Genomic DNA, 14877 nt, shown 5'->3' on the forward strand with positions numbered 1-14877 from the left:
TTGACCCTAACTTCAATTTTGATGTGCCATTAGTCTATGAACTCGAGATGGTGTGTGCTTCATAATGGTGCCTCAATCAAAGCAAAATATCTCCCGTAACAAAGTCAATTATGAGACCACTAAGTCAACTTTGATCATATTTGGTCAAAATATGAAAAATCTGGTACACTATGGTATGGGGTGTTACATAATCCCCATACCTTAGAAAGAACATTGTTTGAAACTCCCAAATTTATAGTAAAGACAAAGATCCATCCACCTTGATTATTTCTAATAACTCCACCAGCACCAACTCAATTGAGGCTTGCTTTTTAGCTCCCATCAATATTGACTTACCCTTCTTCAAGAGGCTTTCATCTCAACCACACAATACTGTAGTTTCCACTGCTAACACTTTAAACATGTCAAATGTGTAATTTTTAACCATCTTTCTTGGATTAGTAGGCCATTTAAAATAATCAACAAATATGAACTTGCATCATCATTTCCAAATCAGCCAACACCTCATAGAGAAGATGGCATTCCAGCTGATTTGCTGAGCTTGAAAGTCAATAACAAGTTTATATTTGCTTTTCAGATTTGTTTCATGCCATTCCATCTAGTCATATAGGAAAAATCCAAGTCTATGTTAAGAATACCAAGAGCAAGCCAAATGCATTTGGCAACCCGACAATCATGCAGAGCATGCATTAAATTTTCATCATTAGTTTTTCGAATGGAGCAAAAGCATAAGGAGATAGATTTTTCTTGAACCTGCTCTCTTACCATAAGCCAACAAAAACATTGAACTCAAAGACTGACTTGAATTTTTCCAAACTCTTTTCCAATTCTAACTATCATTATCAAACTTGGTATCTTCCAGGAAGCAGTAAGTAGATTTAATATTAAACCTGCCATTAAAAGAAGGAAGCTAGGTAAGCATATCAAAAGCATTAGAATTAGCAAACATTTTAACTCATGAGGGACTAAATAGTCTAATTTCTCAAGCTGCCAAAAGCCTTCATTTTGGTATTTTCGAGGATGTTGATTACCTTTGAAACTTTCTTACCCCAGTTAATATTGAGGTTGCTTAATTTTGGTTCTTAAGGTTTTTTCCATGAAACCAAATATCAACTAAAACAACAAATTATTACCATAACCAATTTTCCAAGAAAAACTAGTAAAAAGAAGATTGATGGTTCCATTTTGCTAAATTTGATTGGTGAGAGGATCAAATTCTAATATGATAATACGATATCTAATTTGTAACACCCCATCCCAAATCGCACCGGAATCCGTGCACGTTGACCGATGTTGACCATTGACTAAGTGGGTCAAAAGTTGACTTTTTGTCCCAGTTGGAATTTCTAGTTGACCAGGGTACCATGGAGAAATGCATGATGCCCTGAGTTCGTAGACTAGTAGCACGTCGAAAACGGAGCTACAGTTTGAAAGTTATGGGCAAAACAAGTTGAGGTGCAAACAGTCCAAAAGGTGCCGGGAGTTGACTTTTTCTTGTAGTGTAATTTTGTTTTGACTCTTATATGGTTGTAAAGTACTCGTCGATACGAGTTCATAGACTAGTGGCACGCTTAAATCGGACATTTGGTTAAAAAGTTATGGACGTTTGAAGTTCGCCGGATACTGTAACATTTTATTATATCTGGCTTAAATGCACAGTAACGCCATGTGTCATCACCTGATTGGTCCACGTGGATGAATAGTATCACCACGGTGGCTTTTATTTGACAAAAATCTCGAGGAAGAGAGAGAAAGAGAGAGAGGAGAGAGAGAGAGAGAGAGAGAAACCGACCGGCCGCCGGAATCTTCAAATTTTCCGGCCGATTCACGTTACACGCGCCGACCAGACGGAAGCCTCTCCCCATTTCCTGCCAAACCCCAAAATTTCACGGTCGTTGGTTGCCGGATGCGCCTGGATCGAGGCGGCGAAGTTCGGCGGTGATTTTTCCCTCCACCGCCGGCCACAGCCGTTTGCCCTGTTTTCGGCCATTTTTAGGCCACACGCACCAGCCACCCCTCACCACCTCCTCAAGTCCGGCCTACCCACCAAATTTCACGGCCACCGGACCTCCGACGTGCCGGGATCGGAGCTTTTTCCGGCGAGGGGCCGAAAATCTTCAAACCCCGATTTCTCCACCGTCCGGCCTCCATTTGCCTCACCGCCGGTCCCATTGGATTCCTCTCCCCTCGATCTACAAATCTCCGAAAAATCTCAGCCAATGGCCACCGCACGCGCCGCCGCCGGCGACGGTTGCCGGTGACCGCGGCGGCTCGCCGGAAGTTACTGTTCCGGCGAGTACCCAATGGCACCGCCGGTCCTTGTCCACTGTGTTCAACCTCCTGAACCTGAATCCGGCATCCTTTTCCGCCAATTCGCGACGGTTTGGGAGAATTGAGGAGTCGAAATCCGAAAGCTTTCCGGCGAGATTCCGGCCACCTTGGGTCCGATCACCGGAAAGTAAGACCGAATCCGTGATCCTCATCACTCAAGCTTCGATTCGGTATATGACTCGTAACTTTTAGTTGTCGTTGTGTTCGCTCCCCGGGTACCCATTTGGGAATTAATTGATTAAAATATTAATATATTTGGTTGGTATACTGTGGATGTTTTAGGTGCGCGTACGAGTAGTGGAGTTGATCCTGCGGAGGATCTTAGCTGATTTATGCGCTTAAGGTGAGTGACCCACCTTCAAAAATATTTTAGGCAATTAATTATGTTTAATTGGCATTTAAATTATGCTCATGTGGTACAATTTAGTTATGGTTTTATTGTGATTTAATTTATTTATTATGCATGAGCAAAGTATATTTCGGTAATAGTCGTACGTGGTTCTAAGTATTATTTTGGGCATAATTGGTTTAAATATTTTATGAAAATATTTGTTAAATTGGTGGTTTAATTTTATAATTATGCCCATGGTATTTTATCTGTTGAACCTCGTATTACGAGAAAATTATGGTTTTATTTGTTATCGATGTTTTCGTACCGGTTTGTTAAATAAAAATATGTGGGATGGTAAGTGTGAAATTTTGATATATTTCCCACAGTAATTTTGGAAAACGGTACAGTTGGTTTAATAATTATTTTAGGCGCATTCATACAGTATTGGTGTTCTGGTATATGTATATGTGATTCAGGGCGCAAGTATTATTATTTCTCCTGTGAGTTGCCATTGGACCGTGGGCAGGCAAGTTTGATATTGGCCACAGCCCTCCCCCTTCCTTGGCCGGGATGATGGTTTCAGCAGCGGTACTGTCGGGACGCCGAAGTGCCGTTTGCAAGTTTCTCTCTTTAATCTCCCCGCCAGTCGATGCTCAGGACGCTGGGTATCGGAGGGCATCACCGGTATATGGTGTGGTGCGTCAAGTGTAATTTTCAAATAAAGTTTCAAACCCCAAAGATATTCAAAAAGTATTTATTATAATTTATTACATTTTAATTATATATTGGGATATTTATTTATTTATTGTTTATCAAATGTTTGATCCCTTGGTTTTCGGGAAGTACGAATCTCGGGTTTTGTGAAATCGTTTTAAAAAGGGAACATTTCCAACGAAGTGATTGGTGAGAGTTTTGAGGGAAAATTATCATTTCCAACTGTTATTATTTATTTATTAATTGTTGGTATTAATTCAATTCCCTTATTTGTTATATTATTATTATTATTATCATTAAAAGTGTTCAATAGTTAGGGTCACTCATTGAGATGATTAGCATCTCACGTTTTAAGTTTCGTTCCCTTAGGTGCAAGGGGTGGTAGACGTTCTTCCGGAGCGAGCCAATTCTCCGCTGCTATCGTGTTTCGAGAAGTATCTTTGTACTCATTCATTTCAGTTGTATTATTTCTTTCATCTCTGTTGTATTTCTGTTGATTAGCACTTCATAAAGCTCTGTATACTATTTGGACACTTATGTTTTATTTATGCACTGGGCTGCTGTTATTGTTGTGAAGTGCTGTAAATTGTGGAACAATTTGTAGTTTTGCGGGAGGAATAAGGGGGTGAATATAGAAGTGTGTTTTCAGTGCAGGTAATTTTTGGTAAGTCCTATCCTTAGGGGAGGTGCTGCCGGATTTTCCGTTGGAAGGTTCGGTGGTATTTCCCTGGGATCAGGGCTTGTCTAGGGTTCCGGGGAGGAATTCTGGACAGATCCTGACATAATTTGATAATCTCTCATGCTTTGAATGGAACTCTCCCAAATTCCCTAGGATTTTTTATTCCTTTTTTATTTGAATGATTAACGACTATTAATTTATACTAACAAATATTTGAAATACACAAATTACATATAATTAAATAGAAAAATAAAAAAAATTAACAACTAATTATGTTATAAAAAATTAGTATAATGTGGCCAAAATAGTAAGGATTGTAGTCCTTTTTTCTTAAAGAAAATCCTAGGCACATTCTGATTTTGAATGGATCGAGCAAGATAGAAAAGTGAGAATAAATTTGTTTGAAAAATTGTTGTAACCCTTGTTTGTATACGGATGAAGGGAACCTCCATATATACCCCAAAAAAAAAAAAAAAAAATGAAGGGAACCTCCATTGTTAGATTGATCCATATCTACATAAGCATACACTTTCCTTTGGAACGATACATTGTAATCTTTTTATTTTCCCTTTCTTTTTTTCAATCAGTAATATATTATTATATTATATTATATTTTTTCTTTCAAATTTTAATTTGTTTTTTTTGAATGCTTAAACTTTAACTCAGATGAAGGGGAAAATATTTTTTAAGGAAAATAAATTGGCTAACAAACTTTTTTTTTTGGAATAAACTAAGATTTTTTATTTTCAAAAAAAAAAAAAATGCTAGCAAGCTAAGATAAAATTGATGATTAAGGCCTTATTTCACATAGTTTCTAGAAAGCTAAAAGCATTTTTTGAGGCGAATTTCTAAAATAGGTTGAAAAGTTGCTTTTTGAAAGTGTTTTGATAATTTCTAGGAAGTGTTTTGATAGCACTTCTAACCGAAGTAGTTTTTTTTCATAACACTTTTGGAGAAGCACAAGCTCTGCCAAAGAAGACCTAATTAATTTGCTAATTTAATTTGAATTTGATTAGCTACATTGGAAAATAATGTGGCATATTTAATTTAGTAGCATGCACTTATTCATTTGATCTATTACTAAGGTGGTAGGTCCATCCTATCCCAATAATCTCTCACTGGGATGCAGTGGCAGATTAATAGCATTTTCAATGGTATTCTTGATTGTTAAACTTAGATAATTTAAAAAATTACTCTTCAATAGATTTGTCAAGATTTGTCAAAGGATTTTATCTAGCTGATTTGGTTAAAAAAAAAAAAAATTATATTATGAGGGTGACTATCTACTTTTAGAATATCTACTAGGCGAGATTACTTAACAAAGAATTAAAAACAAAGAATAAGCTATTTCTTAGAACAAAATAAATATAGATGCTTCAATATTAAGTAGAAAATCGGAGACTAATTTTTGAATTGATTGTTGATTAAGTAATGCCACATAAAAAACAAACATTACCAACTTATATGCCATATAAATCGCACTTTGCATTTCCTTTAGAGCATTTCTCATGGTTTTGTAAATATTATTTTTACCACATAAGAGATGTAAATATTCGGATGAAAAAAAAAAACAAAAAAAAAGAAAAAACTATTCTAATGGTTTTGTCGAAAGACAATGAAAATGATACGCCAAAAAAAAAAAAAATATTGTTAAGAAAGTTGTATACTTTCTAAGAATATGATAGGTAATATGACTTAATATAACAATCCTTATTTATAACATAATTTTATTTAAGAAAAAATGGATAAATACATTGTTATCAATTATTATAAAATTTCTGAAGAAAAAATAGTATCACACATTACTATTTAATTGAGATTTAGACAAAATTATTAAAAATTAATTTTGAGTTGAATATATATGTAGAAGCATGCATGTCACATCAGCTAGAAGCTATACTTCCAATCCTCCAATGCTCTAATAATATATATTCAGGAAGGGCACCATTAGGTACACTAATAAAACACAAAAATATAACTATTTATATGTAATAGGAAAAGGTAATTAATAATTTTTATTCAATTAAATAAATTAAAATTTAAGATTTATTTAACTATAATTTATAAGCTTTAACTTTATTTCAAAATAAAAATAGAAAATTAAAAATAGTAATGCTAATGAAATAAAAATTCTATTCAAGGTGTAAATTTACCAATATCAATATTAAAATATTTCCTATTTTTTAATAAAAATTATTACATCTCCAATAGCATCTCTATTTTTCTATTTATAATTTTCCATATCAGATAAATAAATAGTTTTTAAAAGAAAAAAAAAAAAACTCTCTCTAATGATTATGAGGAAAACCTTTATTAGATTGATACGAGAATAAAACAATAGAAGATGTCAAAGTGACCTTCTGCAAGGTAGAAGGTTTGTTAAACATGCTTAGCAAGCAATTTACTGTCTCTCTCTCCTCTTCTTCCTTCCAAAATGCTAGCCTCTCTCTTTCCTTTCCTTCCCTTTCAAAATGCCAATTTTCTCCCTCTAAAAACACCATTAAGCCATGGCCAGCCAAAAAAAAAAAAAACCAAAAAAAAAACATCGTTAAGGTCTTTCTCTCTAGCAAAGTTTGACAATGTCCATTCATATCTAATGCCATCTAGCAAAATTTCAAGAAAAATTTAGCAAATTTTGGCAACTTTCTGTACAAACAATACCATGATAAACTTTGCAACTGCAAGCACATCCATCTCATCTCCTCTCTGCTCACAACCTCCAAAATCTTTGCGATTTCGTCAACACCTTCTTCTTCAACTACAATGATCTTACAACATTCATATCTAATCTATAATTTCATAATTTTTTTTTCTTTGTTCTTGTTTGGAGAATTAAGGTTTTTGGCGTTTAATTAGATATTATATGTATATATATATAAACAAAGACAGAACAATAAACTATGTATATATATACACACACATAAACAAAGATAGAATAATACACAAAAATAAATAAATAAATAATCAATGGAGAACAACCAAAGAAACATCCAGAAACCGAGAAGCGTAGATGAAAGAATAGTATAGATCTATTGAAGATCCAAAATGGCGAATAACGAGAAGAAAAAAATTCCAGAAAATAGGTAATAAAAATAATGAAATAGAATGTAAAATAAATCATTTAGAATATTACACATCATTAATAATTTATTGTAAACAACTAATGGGAGATTAATTTTTAGGAGACATTAGCTATTAAATAAATATTATGCCATATAAGCATAAACACATTTAAATTCAATGCCACATAGACTCCACTAGACAAAACAATTGAAGTACTCTTATATGAACCATTAGATTGTATTTGCATCATTTAAATTTTTTTAGGAAAAGAAAAGATAAAATTGGACAAATCGGAAAAGAAACTTACAATTTGAGAGGGGAACAATTTCAATTTGGAGGATAAAAAAATGTAAATTTGTATACTATAATTGTATATACAGTAATAATATAATGGGTAACCTAGCCATATTATCATTGGCTACCTAGAAATATAGTTGGCAAATTATATATGGCAGTATTAATTTAAGATTTTTTCTTTTTTCTTTTTTGGTTTTTTAATACTAAAAATCTAGTAAGAGAAAATGAACTTTTTAATAGAAACCAATTAAATTATCATATGATGTATAAATAACACTAGATTTTTCTTTTAAAAAAATTAAAAAAATTTGCATTTCTTTTTTATTCCTATTTGGTTTTGTGCCACATTGATATCATGTATCATAAAGGGAGTTGGGTAGCCTACTAGATTAAAAACTCTTGCTATATATATATATATATATATATATATGTAAATTTCAAATATAACCCTCCCGTCAGGACCTGTCCAAGATCCCTCATTGGAACTCTAGATAAGTTCTGATCCCAAGAAACCCTATCGGACTCTCCAATAGAAAATTCTATCCCTTTAGAAAATTATATATATATATATATGTAAATTTCTCAGAGTTGGACTTACTATAAAATTTCCTATATTGAAAACCCACTTCTAATTCTATCCCTTTATTCTTCCCATCTTACTACAATTTATTATCACAAGTTTACAGCACTCCAAAATAAATAAGAAACTAGTGCAATATTAAATAAATAATTATCCAATGCAGTAGAGAGAGCATTAAGTATCACTATGAGTATGAAATTAGTACAACAAAGAGATGGAATAAATAATACAAGATGGAAGGAAAAGAAATGAAGAACTCTCCGAAATCAGCAACGATCATGGGATGTTAAACTCTCCTCGAACAATCAATGGCTACAACTTGGGTCTAGGGGAACAAATTTAAAAACGTGAAATGCTATTTATTTCAATGAGTGACCAAATCTACTATATAATAATAATAATAATCATCATCATCATAATAATATAATACACTTGATTAATTAATAAAAAATAAATAATAATTAGTTGAAAATAATATTTTCCCTTAAAACCCTCACAATTCACTTAGTTTGAAAAATTTCCCTTTTAAAACATTTTCACAAAATTCAATATTTGTATATCCTGAAAAATCAAGGAAATCTATAAATAAACAAAATACAAATAGAATACAAATAATTTGCAATTTAAAATTTACATTAGAAATACTTTAAGAAAAATTTATTAAATTTAGAATAAAATATCTTAAGTTAAAATAAAATCATAAATAAACTTGTACTAGATAGATTTGGCATAAAAAAAAAACTTAATATATAAATTATAAAATTTATTAATTAAATCAATGAAATAATCAAAAAAATAATTTTAATTAATTTTAAACCTCATTTTGAAATAGATAATGAAATACAATAACATTCATATTAAAATTTTAAATTGAAATAAATAATAAAAACATGATAAAATGCATTTAAACGATCAATCTAAAATAAGTAGAATAAATCAATTAATTAATAAAAGAATATTTAAATCAATTTGAAACATCTATTTGAAACAAATGGTAAAAATATAATAAAATCTATTTTAAATTATCAAATCAATTTAAATAATAAAATTATGGTAAAATGCATTTTTAAAACATTAATTCGAATAAATGATAAGAACATAATTAAATACATTTTAATTTTTAAATATTCTTTTAAAACATTTTTATTTTGGAAATCATATCGAAAAAACCACTTGATGCACTAAATTATATATCAGTGGTGCCTTATGGTACCCAGCGTCCCAAGCATCGCTTGACGGAGAGGTTAAAAAGAGAAACTTATAGACGGTCGCCTTCGTGTCCCAATAGTGCCATTGGTTATATCAATCATTCCTACCCTCAGTTCGATGGCATCTCACGGTAAAGCATAAAACTTGCAAGCTTATCACAATCACATATATAGTATAAAACACTAGTACTGTATGGTGCATCTAAAACCAATAAAATCATATTTTTTCCAAGTACAGAAGTCTCATCATTACCACTGGATTAGATACCTCTTTTCAAATCTATATTTCTTTTAAACCATCGTCGTAAATCCATCTCGTTAAATCCACTCTAATAATTTCATAAATGTAAATATATCAAATTTCCAATGGCATAAAAATCACTCCATAATATTTAAATGCATAAATATATTTTTGAAGCATAATAACCTTAACAAATATGTTTCTTCAAATCCTTAAAATTCAATACATATAAATTTCATTAAAATCATATAAAAATCCACAGATATATAATTTCAGATGAATATATTTTTATTAAACATAATAAATCTGCTAATAAATTCACAATAATTTAATAAAAATTAAATTCATAATTTCTTAAAAATTAAAATACGATTTTTATGCACATGTATTTTTCTTACCCAAATTTGGCAATTAAAATAAAACCACATGAAATTCATATATAATTAAATTCATGTGAACACCTTTATTATGCATCATAATTTCTTACAATAACTTAATAAATATTTTAATATAAATTAAAACAATAATTTCTTTAAAATCCCAAAATAACATTTGACAGCAACACACATGTAAATTCATCATAAATTGATAATATAAATTCGGATGGAAATTCTTTTAAATATCAAAAACAATTTACATATTTTTCCAAAATTTTAATTATTACAAAATATATATATATATATATATATAATTTAAAGCCCCAAAATAAATTTGAAGGTGGATCACTCACCTCGACCATGCGTACCAATCAAGATCTTTAACGAGATCGGTCCCACGACTCACACGTGCTACTAAAATATCAATGCCACACAAAATCGATTAAATTAATATTTTAATTGGGTAAATTATACATGATTACCTAGGAGAAGCTAACACAAACATTAACCAAAATTTACAAATGATATACCAAAACAAAGTTTTACAATGCGAGAATTATAAATTGAGTCTTACCTCTCAGAGATCAGATCTGTGTTGTTCAAAATCTCACTGAAAATGTTTTGGACTTAATGTCCACAAATCTCATGATTCGTCAAGAATTAACGAAAAAGGACCCCGGATATGGACTCAGGGGGGTCAAATTAGTAGGGAAAGGTAAGTGGGGTGATTGGAAACTCACCAGAGTTGGGTTTTCCGACGACCATCGTGCCCACCGAAAAAGCTCACCGCTGGCGACGCGTCCAGTGGCCAATGAATGTAGTTTTTGGTGGGGAAGTAGATCTAGAAATGGGTAACCCAACGGGACCAACGGCGGCAAAAACAAATGGTTGGTTTGGGAGAAATCAACAGTGGAAGGAAAACGGGCCATCTTCAGAAAAAGTCTTGATCTGGCCACTTGGCCATGAGATTTGGGTGGTCAGTCAAAAATGAAGGGTGGGTGGTGGTAGTCCAGCGCATGTAACGGTTAGGTGGTCGAAAAAGGTTGCTCCGCGGTGGTCGGTTTCTCACTCTCTCTCTTCTCTCCTCTTTCTCTTTCTCTCTCTTCTTTCCCTCCACCTCACTTGTTTTAGCCAATTAACACAACACCTGTGGGTGCCACTGTGCACTCATGGATTGGCCAAATTTTTGACATGTGGCACAATGTCATTGGACACTGTGCATACACACAGATCGGTACACATTAAACTCTATCTTGAAAAGATTTTGCAGGTTTGTAACTTTCTAACCAAATGTTCAAATTAGGCGTGCTGCTAGTGTGTGAACTAGATCGACGAGTACATTACAACCATACATGAGTTAAAGCAAAATTTCACAAGAATAAAAAGTCAAACCCGGCACTCTCAGACAGTTCGGATTGCATCTTGTTTTGCTCATTACTTTCAACATGCTACTAGTCTATGAACTCGGATTGATGCATATTTCGCAATGATGTCTTGGTCAATGTGAAATTTTATCCGGAGCAAAAAGTCAAAAGTTAACCCACTTGGTCAACGGCAGTCAAATTCGTCAAACTAGGCTAATGTAAGAAAATTTCTGGTGTACTTCGGGACTGGATGTAATCCCCCCCCCCCTCTCCCTCGGTTTAAAACCAAATTCCATTAAGTTAGACAAAAGAAGAATATGCATCTAAAAAAATTGGAGCCATTCGAGGCCATCTTCCAATCAAGTACAAAGAGTAGCACAAGATAAAACAAAATAGGCTAAACTATATGCTACAACATTAGTTTCATATGAAGAAATGCCACAAGAAAAAAGAAGAATAGTTTTGTAATTTAAACTTGGTAAAAATCACAATCTCATATTCAACCACGAGAGAGATCATATTGTCCTTGAGTAGGGAAACAACCTAAAAACAATTTGTCTCTGTGAAACTTGAAGTGAAGCCACAATCCCTTGCAAACATACATGTTTTTCCAACGGCAATAGGCTTTACAGTTAGAGATGGTATTTGCTTGGGGTTTTGACATCGCTCCCATCACAACTCCCTTTTCATCCCTAATAACAATTCTTACCCCAAAAACGCTAGAATCATTTAAGAAGGCTCCATCCATATTGGTTTGCAAATAGCCTTGAGGAAGAGGATGTCAAACATGAGTTGGTTTCACCATGAAAGTATTAATTCAATTTCCACTATGTTGAGCTTCATAGAAATTGACATGAAGCTGAGCTGCACAATTCAAAACTTGATTGGTATCTTTAACCACTTGATTATGAGCTACAGGATTTCCCTTATGTCCAAATCAGCTAAAATCACAAACCTTTCCAACTAAAAGTTAGTTAGAAAAAAGCATCATACGTACATTAGTAAATGATCCAAAAATAAAACCATTCAAATGATCAGAATAATCTATTTATATATATATATATATATATATATATATTTGCTGTGCAAACTCACATTCCCACAAAGTGTGAACAATATCTTCATTGTAAACAACAATGCCCATACCAAGCATGAGGAAGAGTTATCCTATGAAACAACATCTAATTACATGGGGATAATTTCTTGAGCTCTCCAAATAAAAAGTTTAACTCGATTCGGCACATAGAGCTTCCATAACACCTTCCACCAAAGAAAGGAATCATTGGAAGAGAAGCCAAATCAATTTGTCTTCTTTAATCTTTCCTTATGATGGACCGTGGTCGAATAACTTGACCTCATCAAAAAATAAGTAGTTTTCATAAAATATTATGCCAACTTGTCTAGAACACCAATTCCCCCTACCAGAAGATTTAAAATATGAAAGGCCTCATTAGAATCAAAAACCAATTCCACCATTTTTTGATTTTATTGTCCTGATATAATTAATAAATCATTCACCTTAGCCATTGGAGATAGAACATGTGAAGAGAGTGATTTAAACAAATGTGGTTTTAATTAATAACCATCTATCCTTATATATACAAATCTGTCGACCATCCCCTATCCTCCACACACATCCCCCTTTAAGAAGTTCTTGCCCCCAAGCAGAGCTTTCCAAAGAGGTGAACCACTTGAATCTTCCGAAGCCTTGTAAAAATCTGAATGCAGATAATAGCATGTCTTCAAAACTTTAGCCACAAGAGAGTACGATTGTTGAAGCAAGTGTCATCCTTGCTTCACAAAGAGAGCTTGGTTCAATTTCTGCAAAAGTTTAAAACGTAGCCCACCCCTCTCCTTTGGTTAACACAGAATCCCTCATTAGAACCAATGAAGACCTTTTTTTCTTTTGAGTTGGACCACAAAGACATAGGCATAAACCCTTGAATTTCATCTAATAACTTTGTTGGAAACGATTTATTAAGTAAGTAAAGGTCTGTTTGATCATGTTTTCTATTTTTTGTTTTCAAAATATTATTTTCAAAACATAAAACAAAAATAATTTTCTATTGTTTTATGAAAATAATGAGTGTTTGACCAATTATGTTTAAAAACAATTTTAAATAACCAAAAATAACTTTTAGGGGCATTACATGCAGCTTCGGGTTGTGCGGAGTAAATTGTCATTCTTACTCTACTTTTTCAAAGCTCAAATGCCAAATATAGTGAACCAACATATGTTTAATTTTTTTGAAAACTATAAAAAATATTTTTTTATTATTTTCTATTTTTTTGTTTGTTTTCCATTTGTTTTTTGAAAATTGATAGCCAAATAACACATTTTTATTTTAAAAATAATTTTTTATTTTAAAAAATAAAAAATAATTCTTAAAAGAGATAGCCAAACAGATCCTAAGAATTGCCCACACGAAGACCTTCGACAAGATCTCCTCCCCAACCGTTGAAAATAAGTGCTCCTTCCAACCTTGTAGTTTCCTCCGCACACAATCTTGAAGAATTTGCAAATGAAGTCTACGATTTGTTCTCAAGAAGACTGGCAAGCCTAAATTTGTATCATTAGGATTCGGAGGCGCCACCTCTAAAAATTGCAAATTGAGTTCGCTAACTAAAGCCTCCAAAGGTAATAAAATAGAAATAAATATTTGATTTATGAAGACTTACTTCCTACCCAGAAATCAATTCATATGCAGATAATAGTTTCTTTGTTTTCTAGCCTTTGTTACGCTTTGGTAAAGAACTAACATTCGGGAAAAATAAAAAAAAATAAAAGGGTTAGAAATAATGGGAGTGTTAAGAGAAATTCTAATACCCGAAATTGGGCCACTCATATTAGCCTTTTTTAAGGATCCAGGTAAGAACTTCTGCACATAATCACAAGAGATATGAAGAAAACTGGTCTCCTTGTTGAACTTATGCAACTTTATTTAAACACTGTTTTGTTTTACCTTATTTTACTTTTCAATAATATTCTGGACTAGTTTTGCCAAATTTGTTAAATAAAAATTTATAATTAAACTAAATTGATAAAACAATTAATAGTTTAAAACAATTAATAACTTAAGGGCAATATGAAAAATTTTGTAGTTTGTAGAGCAAAATGAAAAAAAGGCTATACAATTTTTATTTATTTATTTATTCATTTTTATATGAATTAGGAATTATTCAAACCCGGATCATTATATATATATATATATATAAATAAATTTAGCACTGAGTTGCATTCGAGGGACAAAAAGGCTATATATATATATATTGGTCAGTAAGAAAGATATATATATATATATATATACATATTTTTCCCATAAAAGCTATGTAGTCTATTTTTTAATGCAATTTCATTAAAAAAATGTAAATTTGTACCCCATATATATATACACCTATATATATATATATACACGTAAGTTTCAAAATACCCAATTTATGCAACTCTGATTAATAACTGCTTTGTTATTTTTATTTTACTTTTCAATAATATTTAGGAGTAATTTTGCTAAATTTATTAAATAAAAATTATATAATTAGAGTAAATTTATAAAAATAAATAATTTAGGAGCAATGTAAAACATTTTATAGTTTGTATAATAAAATGCAAAAAACCATATAATTTGTATTTATTTATTAATTTTTGAAAAATTTAAACTCAGAGCATTGTATAAAAGATAAATTTTACCATT

This window comes from Ziziphus jujuba, chromosome 7 (assembly GCF_031755915.1).
Source record: "Ziziphus jujuba cultivar Dongzao chromosome 7, ASM3175591v1".
In the NCBI taxonomy this organism is placed as follows: domain Eukaryota; kingdom Viridiplantae; phylum Streptophyta; class Magnoliopsida; order Rosales; family Rhamnaceae; genus Ziziphus; species Ziziphus jujuba.